Genomic DNA, 13,925 nt, shown 5'->3' with positions numbered 1-13,925 from the left:
AAAGAGGGAAAGGGGCCAGGAGGCTTCCCTGGCTGACCGCAGAAATCCAGGGCAGCCTAAGGGCCAAAAGGGGAGCACACAAAAAGTGGAAACAAGGAGAGATCACCAAAGACAAATATACCTCCTCTGCTCGTGCTTGTAGGGAGGCAGTTAGACGGGCCAAAGCTACCATGGAGCTGAGGATGGCAACCCAAGTAAAGGACAACAAGAAATTGTTTTTTTAGATATATAGGGAGTAAAAGGAAGGCCCAGGGAGGAATAGGACCACTGCTAAATGGGCAGAAACAATTCGTGACGGACAGGGGGGACAAGGCTGAACTCCTCAACGAGTTCTTTGCCTCAGTGTTCCTAAGCGAGGGGCACGACAAGTCTCTCACTGCGGTTGTAGAGAGGCAGCAGCAAGGCGCCAGATTGCCATGCGTAGACCCTGAGATGGTGCTGAGACACTTGGAAGAACTGGATGCCTTTAAGTCGGCAGGCCCGGATGAGCTCCATCCAAGGGTGCTGAAGGCACTGGCCGACATCATTGCAGAGCCACTGGTGGGAATATTCGAACGCTCGTGGCACACAGGCCAAGTCCCAGAGGACTGGAAAAGGGCCAATGTGGTCCCCATTTTCAAAAAGGGGGGGAAGGAGGACCCGGGCAACTATAGGCCAGTCAGTCTCACCTCCATCCTTGGCAAAGTCTTTGAAAAAATTATCAAGGCTCACATTTGTGAGAGCCCAGCAGGGCAAATTATGCTGAGGGGAAATCAGCACGGGTTCGTGGCAGGCAGATCGTGCCTGACCAATCTAGTCTCTTTCTATGACCAGGTTATGAAACGCCTGGACACAGGAGGAGGGGTGGATGTCGTATACTTAGACTTCAGGAAGGCCTTCGATACGGTATCCCACCCCATACTGGTGAACAAGTTAAGAGGCTGTGACTTGGATGACTACACAGTCCGGTGGGTGGTGAATTGGCTGGAGGGTCGCACCCAGAGAGTCGTGGTGGATGGGTTGACTTCGACCTGGAAGGGTATGGGCAGTGAGGTCCCGCAGGGCTCAGTCCTTGGACCGATACTCTTTAATGTCTTCATCAGCGACTTGGACGAGGGAGTGAAATGTACTCTGTCCAAGTTTGCAGATGACACAAAGCTATGGGGAGAAGTGGACACGCCGGAGGGCAGGGAACAGCTGCAAGCAGACCTGGACAGGTTAGACAAGTGGGCAGAAAACAACAGGATGCAGTTCAACAAGGAGAAATGCGAAGTGCTGCACCTAGGGAGGAAGAATGTCCAGCACACCTACAGCCTAGGGAATGACCTGCTGGGTGGCACAGAGGTGGAAAGGGATCTTGGAGTCCTGGTGGACTCCAAGTTGAACATGAGCCGGCAGTATGACGAAGCCATCAGAAAAGCCAATGGCACTTTATCGTGCATCAGCAGATGCATGACGAATAGGTCCAAGGAGGTGATACTTCCCCTCTATAGGGCGCTGGTCAGACTGCATTTGGAGTACTGCATGCAATTCTGGGCGCCGCACTTCAAGAGGGATGCGGATAACCTGGAGAGGGTCCAGAGAAGGGCCACTCGTATGGTTAAGGGCCTGCAGACCAAGCCCTATGACGAGAGACTAGAGAAACTGGACCTTTTCAGTCTCCGCAAGAGAAGGTTGAGAGGCGACCTTGTGGCTGCCTATATGTTCATCACAGGGGCACAGAAGGGAATTGGTGAGTATTTATTCACCAAGGTGCTCCCGGGGGTTACAAAAAATAATGGCCACAAGCTAGCAGAGAGCAGATTTAGATTGGACATTAGGAGGAACTTCTTCACAGTTCAAGTGGCCAAGGTCTGGAACGGGCTCCCAAGGGAGGTGGTGCTCTCCCCTACCCTGGGGGGTCTTCAAGAGGAGGTTAGATAACCATCTAGCTGGGGTCATCTAGACCCAGCACTCTTTTTCCTGCCTATACAGGGGGTCGGACTCGATGATCTATTGAGGTCCCTTCCGACCCTAACATCTATGAATCTATAATAACATTGCACACCCTAGTGAAAGTCCCCAGCCTCTGAAGAAGGCTTAAAAACACCCTGACACATGTAGCAGAAATATGAGTAGTGCTAGGAAGCACTGCTAGCCACCCCAAAATTCACCTTAACTTCCCCATAGCCACCCCTCCCCAAGTCCCCTGCTTTCCTCCTGGGCTGCTGCCGCCCACCCCATATAGCTGAGCCCACTCCACAAAGCCCACAAAGGCACAGTGCTCCTGGCCCAACCCACCCTGTGGACCCATGTTCTGCCTCTGCCTGTGCAGCCCCGCCAAATTTCTGGCTTCCCTCAGCCCGCCACAGGGAAGTTGACGCTGCCTCTGAGCACAAAGTGGAGGCAAGGGGACCCAGCAGAGGCCAGAAGCATGGAAAATACCCATAGCAGAACACAGGCATAGCTATACCTAGATCATCCCTGACCAATGATTGTCCAACCTCTTTTGAACACCTCCAGTGATGGAGAGTCCACAACTTCTCTAGGCACTATTCCACTGTCTCAATATTCTAGCAGTGAAGAAGGTTTTCCAGATCTAAATTTACTTGGCTGTAACTTCAAGCCATTGGTCCGCATCCTCCTCCTGCATCAAGATAGAGGAGGGGCTTTCCCTCTGCTCTATGGCAGTCCTTCAAGTATTTGAAGATTGCTATCATGTCCCCTTTTAAATGCCTTTTCTTCAAGTTGAACGTCCTTCAGCTCTCTTCATAGGACTTGCTTTCCAAGCCTTTCATCATCTTTGTTGCCCGCTCCGGACCCTAACTTCATGTTCTTTTTAAAGTGAGGAGCCCAGAACTGTATACAGTACTGCAGGTGAGGCCCCTACCAGTGCTAAGTAGAGAGGCACTATCACTTCCTGTGCCTTCCACTAAATGTTTTTATTGATACATCCCAAAACTGTATTTACTTTTGTGCAGCCGCATCACACTGCAGCCTCCTATTGAGTCTGATCTACCAAGACTCTCAAGTCTTTTTCCATACTGCTGTCATCCAGCCAGGTGTCACACATTTTATATTTGTGTTTTTGCTCATTTGTCCCAAGGTGTTGTACCTTGCATATGTCCTCATTCAACTTCAGCCTGTCCCTCCCAGTTTCATGTAGACTGTAAACTTGCTCTAGAAACTTTCTTAGCCAGCATCCAAATAACTAATAAACATGGTGAACAGCACCAGGCCCAGGACAGACCTTTGTAGGACTCCAAGTGAAATCTTCTGCCATTCTGACATGGACCCTTTACCCTTTTGCTTATGGCTATTGATCTAGTAATCTATCCATCTTATAGGTAAGACCCTATGAAGACAGAGTGAGGGATTTGAATCCCTTCAGCCTCCACAAGAGAAGGCTGAGAGGCCATCATGTGGCTGCCTACAAACTCATTGGGGGGGGGGGGGGGGGGATGGCAGCAGGGAATAGGAGACCCTCTGTTTACCAGGGTGCCCCTCAGGGTTATCAGAAATAATGACCACAAACTGAAGGAGAACCGATTTAGATTGGACATAAGGAAGATATTCTTTATGGTAAGGGTTGCCAAAATATGGAACGGGCTTCCAAGGGAGGTGGTGCTTTCCCCTACCTTAGAGGTGTTCAAGAGGAGATTAGACAGGCATCTGGCTGGGGTTACTGAACCCTAGCGCTCTTTCCTGCCTGGAGCAGAGGGTCAGACCTGATGATCTACCAGGTCCCTTCCAACTCTAGAAATCTATGAAATCCATCTGTGAAATCTATAGTATTTTTATCTAGCCCAAATTTCTCCAATTTGTTTAAGAGAAGGTCAAGCAGGACCTTATCAAAAGCCTTGCTGAAGTCCAGATATGCTATATCCACAGCCTATCCTTCATCCACCCAAGTACTTACTTCGTCAAAGAAGGAGATCAGGTTTGTTTGCCACCATTTATTTTTCATAAGTCCATTCTAGCTATTTGTGATCAGCCTTTCCTCCTCCAGATGCTTGCAAATGGCATTCCTTAGGATATGCTCCAGTAACTTCCCAGGTATTCAGGTAAGGCTAAGTGGTCTGTAGTTTCCCAGGTTCTCCTTCTTTCCTTTTCTAAAGAGGGGCACTATGTTGGCCCCTTTCCACTCCTCTGGTACCTGGCCCATCTCCCACTTCATAAAGATGCCAAGGACTCTGAGATTTCCTCTGCCAGTTCCTTTAGGACCCTGGGATGAAGTTCATGCAGCTCTGCTGACTTGAATTCACTCAAACCCAACAAAACCTCTCTGACCATCCCTTTTGTTATCTCCTCCCCCAGCTTGCCCCTTTCCTTATCCAGATAATCCTTCTCAGACATCTGCAGGCAGCTTATTTTTTTGTGAAGACTGAGGCAAAGTAGCTGTTGAGTAGATTGGCTTTCTTTGCATCACCAGTTAGGAGTTCCCCCAGGCTTATTAATACAGCAAAAACAACTTCCTGTGGGTCAGGACATGATCTAAGGCAGATGATCCCCCAAGCTGTATGCTCTACTATCTGAAACAGAAAGTTGTCCTCCACACAAGTTAGGAACTAGTTTGACATTTTATATCTGACTGCATACTTCTTCCAGCAGATGTCTGGAAAACTGAAGTCTCCCATCAGTACCATCTCACAGCTTTTAGATAGATTTATCACCGGCTTGAAGAGTGCCTCATCCATATCACTTCCTGATTTGGTGGCCTATAATAAATTCTCACCATTATATTGGTGCTGCATCTTTCACCTTTCATTGTCACCCAAATATATTCTGCTCTGCTATATTCTTCCCCCAGAACCAAGGAACAAGTGTGTTTTTGACACGCATGGTAAACACTACCTTTCCTCCAAACCTTGTCCTTCTGAATCAGAGTGTAACCCTCAAGGTTGACATTCCAGTCATAAGAGTGGTCCTACCAGATCTCTGTGATGCCAAACAGATCATAGATCTTTTCACAGGCTACATCTTCCAGTTCATCTTCTTTATTCCTCATACTTTTTGAATACATGCATTGGACATATTTTACATTTTGACCTATTCACTTCCCCCTTGCGCCCTTCAAGGCCCAAATTGAGGTGTTCTAGCTTATTTCTATTGCTACAGAATCACATAACAAGTAGAGAGAGATATAAAGGGATCTACTCAATTCACAATTTCTTTGGAAACTGAGAAAAAGGCGGCTTCCATGATCACTGAGAAAACTGGTGCTCCTTGCGATTCTGCATGGAATTGCTCAGGAGGTGGGGCACATAAAAATAAAATGCTGGTGCCCCAGCAGTAAGGGGCAGGACACAAGGGGTTGGCCATGACAAGACTGGGTTAATGACGCCAAATGCCACAAATGGTATGTGATTTTTGCTTCCCTTCTGCATGCCTTAGCAGATCCCTAGTGACATATACTACACTCAAGCAGGAACTAAACTTCCCCTTTTAAAGCAGCTAAAATGTACTTTTGTTCATATTCCAACTGAATTCCCCATGGGCAAATTCTGGACTCGCTGATTAGGATAAGTAACTAAACTTCAGAGTGAGAAAAAGTATGTAATACACTTACCTTTAACATGATTACAATGTATTTATGTTTGATATTTGAACATTTTTAATTAATATGAAATTTCAACTCTCATTTCATTAAAACATACTGAGGCTATTTTCATTATTGGAAAAATGACGAATACCTGTTTAACTATATTTTTTTCCCTATACATTCATTCTACATTATAGCACAGGGGTTCCTAAAACTGTGGTATGTATACCCCTGGGGGCATGCAAGATATCTCTGGGGGGTATGCAGGAGAAATTGTGCTATGGCAGATTTAATTGTAATAATTGTAGAGGTACATGGGCAGCTGGTAAATCTGGAATTTGCAATACGAAAAAGTTTGAGAACCACTGTTATAACATCTTCAGTATAATACACACACACACAAAATAAAAGCTTAGCAAGAAAAGTATAAATGGAAGCAAACAAAATGAACTTTCATGAAAGAATGAAAAAATCACCTACATACAGAGACAAGTTGGAGACTCGTACTCCACTATCCTTGTTTATTGCTGGCCTGAAAACATGATTAGCAGGAGTCTTCTTTACTATCAGAATAAAAAGTAAAGAAATTCAAGCTCAAAGGGAAACAAAATACACAGTACATTTTACTAAACAGTTTACATCAACATGTTACAAAGTATTTTTGTGGGGCAGTAGAGATTCATGAAGATTGCTGAAAATATTTCACTTTTTTGTTTGTTTGTTTGTTTTGGGGGGTTGTGTTTTTTTGTTTGTTTGTTTGGTTTTTTTTTATCAACTGGAAAGATGTTTCTTGCTTGACACTCGATTTTAAGGAAACTTAGATAATGTTTTAGAGACATTCCTCAAAGATGAGGTGCACTAACACTCCAGTGAAGAAATTGTTTATTATGTTTTTAAATACTAAAGTATCGATCAACTTGAAAGTAAACTGACAACAAAAGCTCCTTTTGTTAGATGGGATTTTCAGGTCTGCCCCCTGGCACATATTCAGTTAAAGGTGCCATGAGATCTGATCCCCCATCCCAACAATTATGCCTTTTGCCATGCCACATATGTATGGCAGGAAGTGAGATTATGAAATCAGGGGTCAGATACTAATCATGCCCTTCATAGATTCATAGATGTTAGGGTCGGAAGGGACCTCAATAGATCATCGAGTCTGACCCCCAGCATAAGCAGGAAAGAGTGCTGGGTCTAGATGACCCCAGCTAGATACTCATCTAACCTCCTCTTGAAGACCCCCAGGGTAGGGGAGAGCACCACCTCCCTTGGGAGCCCGTTCCAGACCTTGGCCACTCGAACTGTGAAGAAGTTCTTCCTAATGTCCAATCTAAATCTGCTCTCTGCTAGCTTGTGGCCATTGTTTCTTGTAACCCCCGGGGGCGCCTTGGTGAATAAATCCTCACCAATTCCCTTCTGTGCCCCCGTGATGAACTTAAAGGCAGCCACCAGGTCGCCTTTCAACCTTCTCTTGCGGAGGCTGAAAAGGTCCAGTTTCTCTAGTCTCTCCTCGTAGCGCTTGGTCTGCAGGCCCTTAACCGTACGAGTGGCCCTTCACTGGACCCTCTCCAGGTTATCTGCATCCTTCTTGAAGTGTGGCACCCAGAATAGCACGCAGTACTCCAACTGCAGTCTGACCAGCGCCCTATAGAGGGGAAGTATCACCTCCCTGGACCTATTCGTCATGCATCTGCTGATGCACGATAAAGTGCCATTGGCTTTTCTGATGGCTTCGTCACACTGCCGACTCATGTTCATCTTGGAGTCCACTAGGACTCCAAGATCCCTTTCCACCTCTGTGCCACCCAGCAGGTCATTCCCTAGGCTGTAGGTGTGCTGGACATTTTTCATCCCTAAGTGCAGCACTTTGCATTTCTCCTTGTTGAACTGCATCCTGTTGTTTTCTGCCCACTTGTCCAACCTATCCACGTCTGCCTGCAGCTGTTCCCTGCCCTCCGGCGTGTCCACTTCTCCCCATAGCTTTGTGTCATCTGCAAACTTGGACAGAGTACATTTCACTCCCTCGTCCAAGTCACTGATGAAGACATTAAAGAGTATCGGTCCAAGGACTGAGCCCTGCGGGACCCCACTGCCCACACCCTTCCAGGTCGACACTGACCCATCCACCACGACTCTTTGGGTGCGACCCTCTAGCCAATTTGCCACCCACCGGACTGTGTAGTCATCCACATCACAGCCTCTTAACTTGTTCACCAGTATGGGGTGGGATACCGTATCGAAGGCCTTCCTGAAGTCTAAGTATACGACATCCACCCCTCCTCCTGCATCCAGGTGTTTTGTAACCTGGTCATAGAAAGAGACTAGATTGGTCAGGCACGATCTGCCCGCCACAAACCCGTGCTGGTTTCCCCTCAGCATAATTTGCCCTGCTGGGCTCGCACAAATGTGAGCCTTGATAATTTTTTTCAAAGACTTTACCAAGGATGGAGGTGAGACTGACTACTTCTCGCTATAAGGCACTGTTTTTATAAATCATTATCATAATTTAGCTGTTTAAGTCAAAATTTTCCATATTGATTGTCTTCCTAAAAGTGAATTGTTTTGAAAAGTTTCAGTGACAACTGTTTGGTCATTTCCAAATGCAATTCAGGAAAAATATGATGGACATAAACAATTCCATTCTATTCCTGAGCTTGCCACGAAGTTCCTACGGGTGCGTCCACACAAGCAAGCATGTGCACTTGCAGCAGCTGAAATAGAAGCAGTGCAAATTTGAGCCGGGGCTTTTTGCCTCAGTGCATGTGCCAAGACATGCACTTTGGTGTGGGGCAAGTTGTACCACTTGGGACAAAATAACCCATGCCTGGCTCCTCCCAGATCTGCAGCCAAGGGGAGCCAGAGCCTGAGGCCAGCACCTCTCCTGGCCCCAGTAGTATAGAAAGAGCCCTGGTCAGCAGCTCAGGGCTATTTCCTCTCAGGAGCTTCTGGGGAAGCCCCCGTGAAAAGGGGCTACTAGTTAGCTGAGTGGGTCTTAGTCCAAGGTAAGTGAATGGACACATAGACAGAAGCTTCTGGGGCCCAGTCAAGTGGTATCTGCGGACACTAGCCCCTTGTGACAGCTGGACTGTTGCAGCATCCCAAATCCACTTTTTAAAAATACTCCAAAATCCATGGTCTTCCACAATTAGAACAAAAGACCACTGTACACAGACAGATAGACAGATGGAAGATGAATCAGTTAGGCAATGTTTTATTCATATATTTACAATGTTAACGAAATCTGAAAGCCTTACCAGTGTCTCTATCACCATAATAAAAAATCTAAATATTTATTTGTGTTGATGTGTGCTTTTGGTTTTCTTCTCACACAATGGGTGTGGGGTGGAGGGATGTGGGGTTTGCAGGATGAGGTGAGAAGGGGTGTAGGGGGATGACAGTGGGCATGTGAGTGGGTATGGAGGGATGTAGGGGGATGCAAGTCGGTGTGTGGGTAAATATGGGGGGATTGCACAGAGAATGTGGGTGTGGGGGGGGACTGCACATGGATTGCCCCCCCACAAGGCCCCAGCTCCCCCCTGCAGGGTCTCAGCGTCCCCGCAGAGTCTGTCACCCTGTAGGGTTATAGCCCCCCCGTGCACGGCCCACAACTCACCCTCTGCAGCAGAAGTGGGAGTGGGGCGCTCAGGGCCCAATGCTGCCAACTGCCCCCACCATGGTGCGGCACAGCCCCAAACTGCTCAGAGCCAGCACCGCTTGTGCTGCTCACTGCCAGACCAGCCTGGCTTGCCGTGGCACCACACGCCCTTCTGCAGCCCAGGGGCTGCTTGCACTGTCACCTGGGGGCTGGCGCAACTCATGGGGATGACATGTCACTCCAAACCGGGTTCTGCCGGCACTGGGGCCGCTTCCACGGTGGCAGGAGCCGGCCTGGAGCAACATGTCGTCCCTGCATGCCAGGCAGGTCCTGCCTCTAATGGCAGCACTGCCAGACCCACGGTGTATGCGGAGACGAGGTGCATGGTGGGACCCAGACTAGTGTGGCTCGCTAGTGCAGCTTTGGACTGGACTGGGAAGACAGCTGTAGCTGCAGCTGGGGAACAGCCACACTGCCTGATGCCGCTAGTGCTGCAAAGAGCAGGTGGCAGGGCAGGCGTACGGTGGCCCCTGATCGAGTCCCTCTACAAAGCGCGCAGTGGGACCTGGCCCAGTGCAGCTCGCTAGGTCAGCTTTGGACCAGACTGGGAGGCACAGCTCTGGGATGTGTGGCTCCTGCTAGCCTTTCAGCCTGGGCCAGGTGGTGCTGGGTGTGTTTCAGTGGGGCTCAGGCTGCGATGTACGGGCGCGGTGCTGTGCCTACAACAGGTCATAGCGCATCCCTGCCTGACAGGGCTGGGTGTAGTGAGCTCCTTCACCTATCCCTCTCCCTTCCATTCGCACTGCTGAGAGGGAGGGGGAGCTGCAGCACTGGGGAGAACAGAGGTCTGCCTGCCGCTCACTCTTGTGCTCAAGAGGGATGGGGAGCATGTGTGGCTGGAAGGGGGAGTGAACGGCGAAGGAGCTCACTACTCTAAGCCCTGCCAGGCAAGCAGCTATGCTCAGGAGAGAGAATCAGCAGCAGACACAGACTCAAAGAGCTGGTGATGCCAGCTTGGCTCCCTGTCCCCCTTCCCCTCTCTTGCTGCTGGTGGCGGCAGCTGATTCCCTGCCCTTCACAGTGCTGTGAGCCAGGCAGGCAGCGCTGATCTCACCCTTCCCCTTGTTCTGCCGGCAGAGGGGCTGGGCTCAGCCACGTGGTAAAGAGCAGGCAGGGGAGAAGCTCCCACATGCGCACACAAAACCCGCTGGCACCCCCCACACATGGCGCGCTAGTGGCTTTGTTCACCATGTACAAAGCTGGTGACAACATGGTGCTGTGAGACCGGGCCGGCTCCATTCAGCATGTATAAAACCCGGGTCCCGCCACGATGCCGCTAGCTGTAGCTGCAGCCGGGGTACAGCCACGCTGCCTGATGCTGTCGGCGCCTCAGGGAGCGGGTGGAGGGGCAGGGGTTCAAAAGCCCCCACTTGAGCCCCCCCAGAAACCCACCCACAGACCACACATCCCCCCATCACTCCCCATAATCCCGATATCCCCCCCCACTCCCCATAACCCCCCCATCCCAATGTCCCTATCCACTCATGACAGCTCCTGGGTCCCGATCCTTGCTACGCTTGTTTGCCGCAGCATGGTAAGAGTTCATGCCTTGCATGCTGGGGCAGCAGGAGCACTATAGAGATGCTCTGGCCAGAAACCAGAGCATTGCTCTTGGAGGACTGACTCCTGGGTTGCCTCATGGCACACTCTGGGACCGTGCCCTGCCCTGCTTTTTTCACCCGGGGTATTTTTTGACCCCTGGATATCGAGGGGTCTAATTTTGCCCCCACACTGCAAATTTACAGGACAGGGAACATTTTTTCATTCCTGCACACGCCTCTTGCAGCATCTCAAAAGGGTTTGAGATGCTGCAAGAGGCATGTGCGTGCTTGTCTAGACCCGCCCTATGTGGGCAAGTCACATAAACCAAACCTGTCATGGGGATAGGTGAGGAGTGGGGAGGGTACTAAATTCATGTTTCTTACTTCCTGTGTGCCCAAACTGAATAATTTAGATCCGATCTGAAATAATGTTGACTACCCGCTGCAACTGAAGTCAATGGCAGCTGCGTTTAGAACATTGGAAACAATATACACTGATAAATATCTCAGTGTGCACCAATTCTTTAACTGCAAAATACTGTATCACTTTAGTGGGTAGTATGACAGAAAATTAATGTTCATGAGGCACTCAGATGTTATAGTGATGAGCAAATGAGAAAACCCCATAATGTAATTAATTCTGCCTTCAGAGCGTGATTTGAATAATACGGAGTAAATAAAGCTTGGAACCTTTGCTGAACAATGGATACCTACTCATAAAGGAAACATAGTCCATTCTATGCACTGACTTAGGCAGGAGGGATCTGGTGGAAAAATAACAGCAAGTGATCAAACAATTAAAAAAGTTACAATTATAACATATACATGCACTAAGGAATTAGATTTAGCTGGCATTGGTGACCTAACATTTTAGCATTGCTTATTTTTGAGTGCTTGGCTTTGCCGCTTTAACTTTTTTTAATGTAGCATTTTTAATGCAACATATACGATGAAAATATTTGAGCTGTTTACAAGCACACGTCATATCAACATGCTTCTACTGATTGGGAGAAAAAAGTTTCTTCCCTTCCACTGACACCTCTCTATAGCAGAAGGCATAGATACAAAATTAAGTATTATCACAGAGTCATGAAAATAAATTTCAGGAAGTATTACCATGAAAATAATTAGAAGTAGATAATTTTTCAATCCCTTACCCTGAAATTATCATTTCTTGAAACAAATACTGAGTAAATAACATCAGTGTTCAAAATAATCCCAAACAGAAGCATCTCTTCTGATTCACAGGAACTTTACAACAAAATAAAGTTATTCACCTGGAGCTGAGATCAAATCTAGAAACAGACAGTTCTGGGACATGTTTGTCATAACTTTATGTCATAACTTTAGAAACACCTTGAAAGCATTGTTGGGATACAGACACACTCCAGTGATGGAATTATTTGATGAGTAGATATAAAAAGACCATGGCTACTAGGCACACTCCAGTCCTTTTCACTTGCTCAGGAAACCATAAAGAGATGAGAATAGGGGACAGAAAGCAATGCGAATCTGCAGAGGTAATATACTCAGAACTCCTGTTAGAAGGAGAAATTGCTTTCCTTAAGGATTGCCCTACCAGACTAATTTTACAAACAATACAAGGCAGAGTAGATTTACACTTTATCTGATTAATCTAATAAAGTACATTATTCCTTATGAAAGCTTATGCAACGCTGATAAAGCAAATCCATGGTGCAAATCTATCTTACCTTCTTTCTGACTTTAGGCTAATACAGCTAACTATGTCTCTTTGCTCAAACAATGAGCACTTGACCTTGTTCCCAAATCAAAAAATGAGATCATTTACAAACATGGTCCTGTATCAACAGACTTTGTTAACAATTTTTTCTCAAAGATAACAGCTGAATGGGGATATTGCAAGTCCCGAGCTGCAGTAGGTAAGTATATGATTTTGTCACCTGTGTCTTTTTCTGATTCATCCCAATTGTCTTTGAAGAATTACATAGGCATTACCCTAAAAGAGATACTAAATTGTTCAACTTTATTTCTGTATTTGTTATTTATTTTTTTAATCATACTGAAAAAAACACTGATTCCACATTCAAGACACAGACAGTAGTCTCTCAAATTTCAGAAATCAGGACATTTTTTGTAAAACTGTAATCACAGGAAATAATCTGGCATTATCAATTCATAAAAAAGATAGAGGCTGTTTTAAAACCTGCATATACAATTTGCCATGCTAGATCAAACCAACAGACTTTCAACTCTGGTAGGCTCTCACACAGTGGCCAGAGCCTGTTGCTTTAGCATGGTGTCAAACTCACCTGGATCCCTGAGATGGGTAAGGAATGTAGGACTCATTGCGAGTAGTATCTAGCGTGGGACACAGGGGGGGCCACCACAGCTACCACAATAGTGGTCCAGAAGCAGCAAGGGGCCCAGGGGAGAGGGTCTGAGTGCGTAGCTATGGTCCAGGGACTGTGACTACTACCAGGAAGTTAAATGCCTACTGGGAAGTTTCTTCCTAACCTAGGCAGATGATAATTGGTTTATGTCAGAATCACGAGGGCTTATTTTAAGAGAAAATGAAATTTATTCTTGTCACAAAAATCTTCTGTACACAGACAGTACAGAAGAACACCCCCCACCCCAATCTCACGCTGCTGGTGAAATATCACCCCTCCCTCGAGCTCATACAGAAAATCCTCAAACAACTGCCACCCATACTAGAAGGAGACCCTATTCTTTAAGAGATCTTCCCAGAACCACTCATCCTAGCTTTCAAACAAGCACTGAATCTCGCTAACCTCATCACCAGAAGCAAATTTCCTCAAGTCCAGAACACACCAAATGGATCTAGACCGTGCCATGACAAGACATGCAAAACCTGCCAACACATCTCCACCACACCCACAATTACTACACCCCACAATAGAGCCATCAGCATCCCTGCATCTTACAGCTGTATCTCCAGAAATGTGATATATGCCCTGATGGAAAATACATAGGAGACCAAACAACATCTGCGTACCAGAATGAATGCACACCAGACATCTATCAAAGACAAGAATACCCAGTTATCTGTGGGGGTACATTTCTCACAAGGAAACCACTGTCTCTCCAATCTCTCAGTCCTGATCCTCAAAGGGAACTTACAAAACACTTCTCAGAGAGAAGCCTATGAACTTCACTTCATCAACCTCCTGGATACAAAAAATCATGAACTAAATATAGGCATTGGATTTATGACACATTATAACCT

General features: G+C 47.0%; 1 protein-coding gene across 3 annotated transcripts in view; it reads right to left on the bottom strand.

Moving 5' to 3' along the window:
* Positions 1-13,925, bottom strand: part of POT1 (protection of telomeres 1) — a 188,658-nt gene that overhangs the window by 83,191 nt on the left and 91,542 nt on the right. The gene's annotated exons all lie outside the window — the stretch shown is intronic.

This window comes from Alligator mississippiensis, chromosome 4 (assembly GCF_030867095.1).
Source record: "Alligator mississippiensis isolate rAllMis1 chromosome 4, rAllMis1, whole genome shotgun sequence".
Taxonomy (NCBI): Eukaryota; Metazoa; Chordata; order Crocodylia; family Alligatoridae; genus Alligator; species Alligator mississippiensis.
Note: the sequence above shows the minus strand (reverse complement) of the source record. Positions and strands in the feature narration are given on the sequence as shown.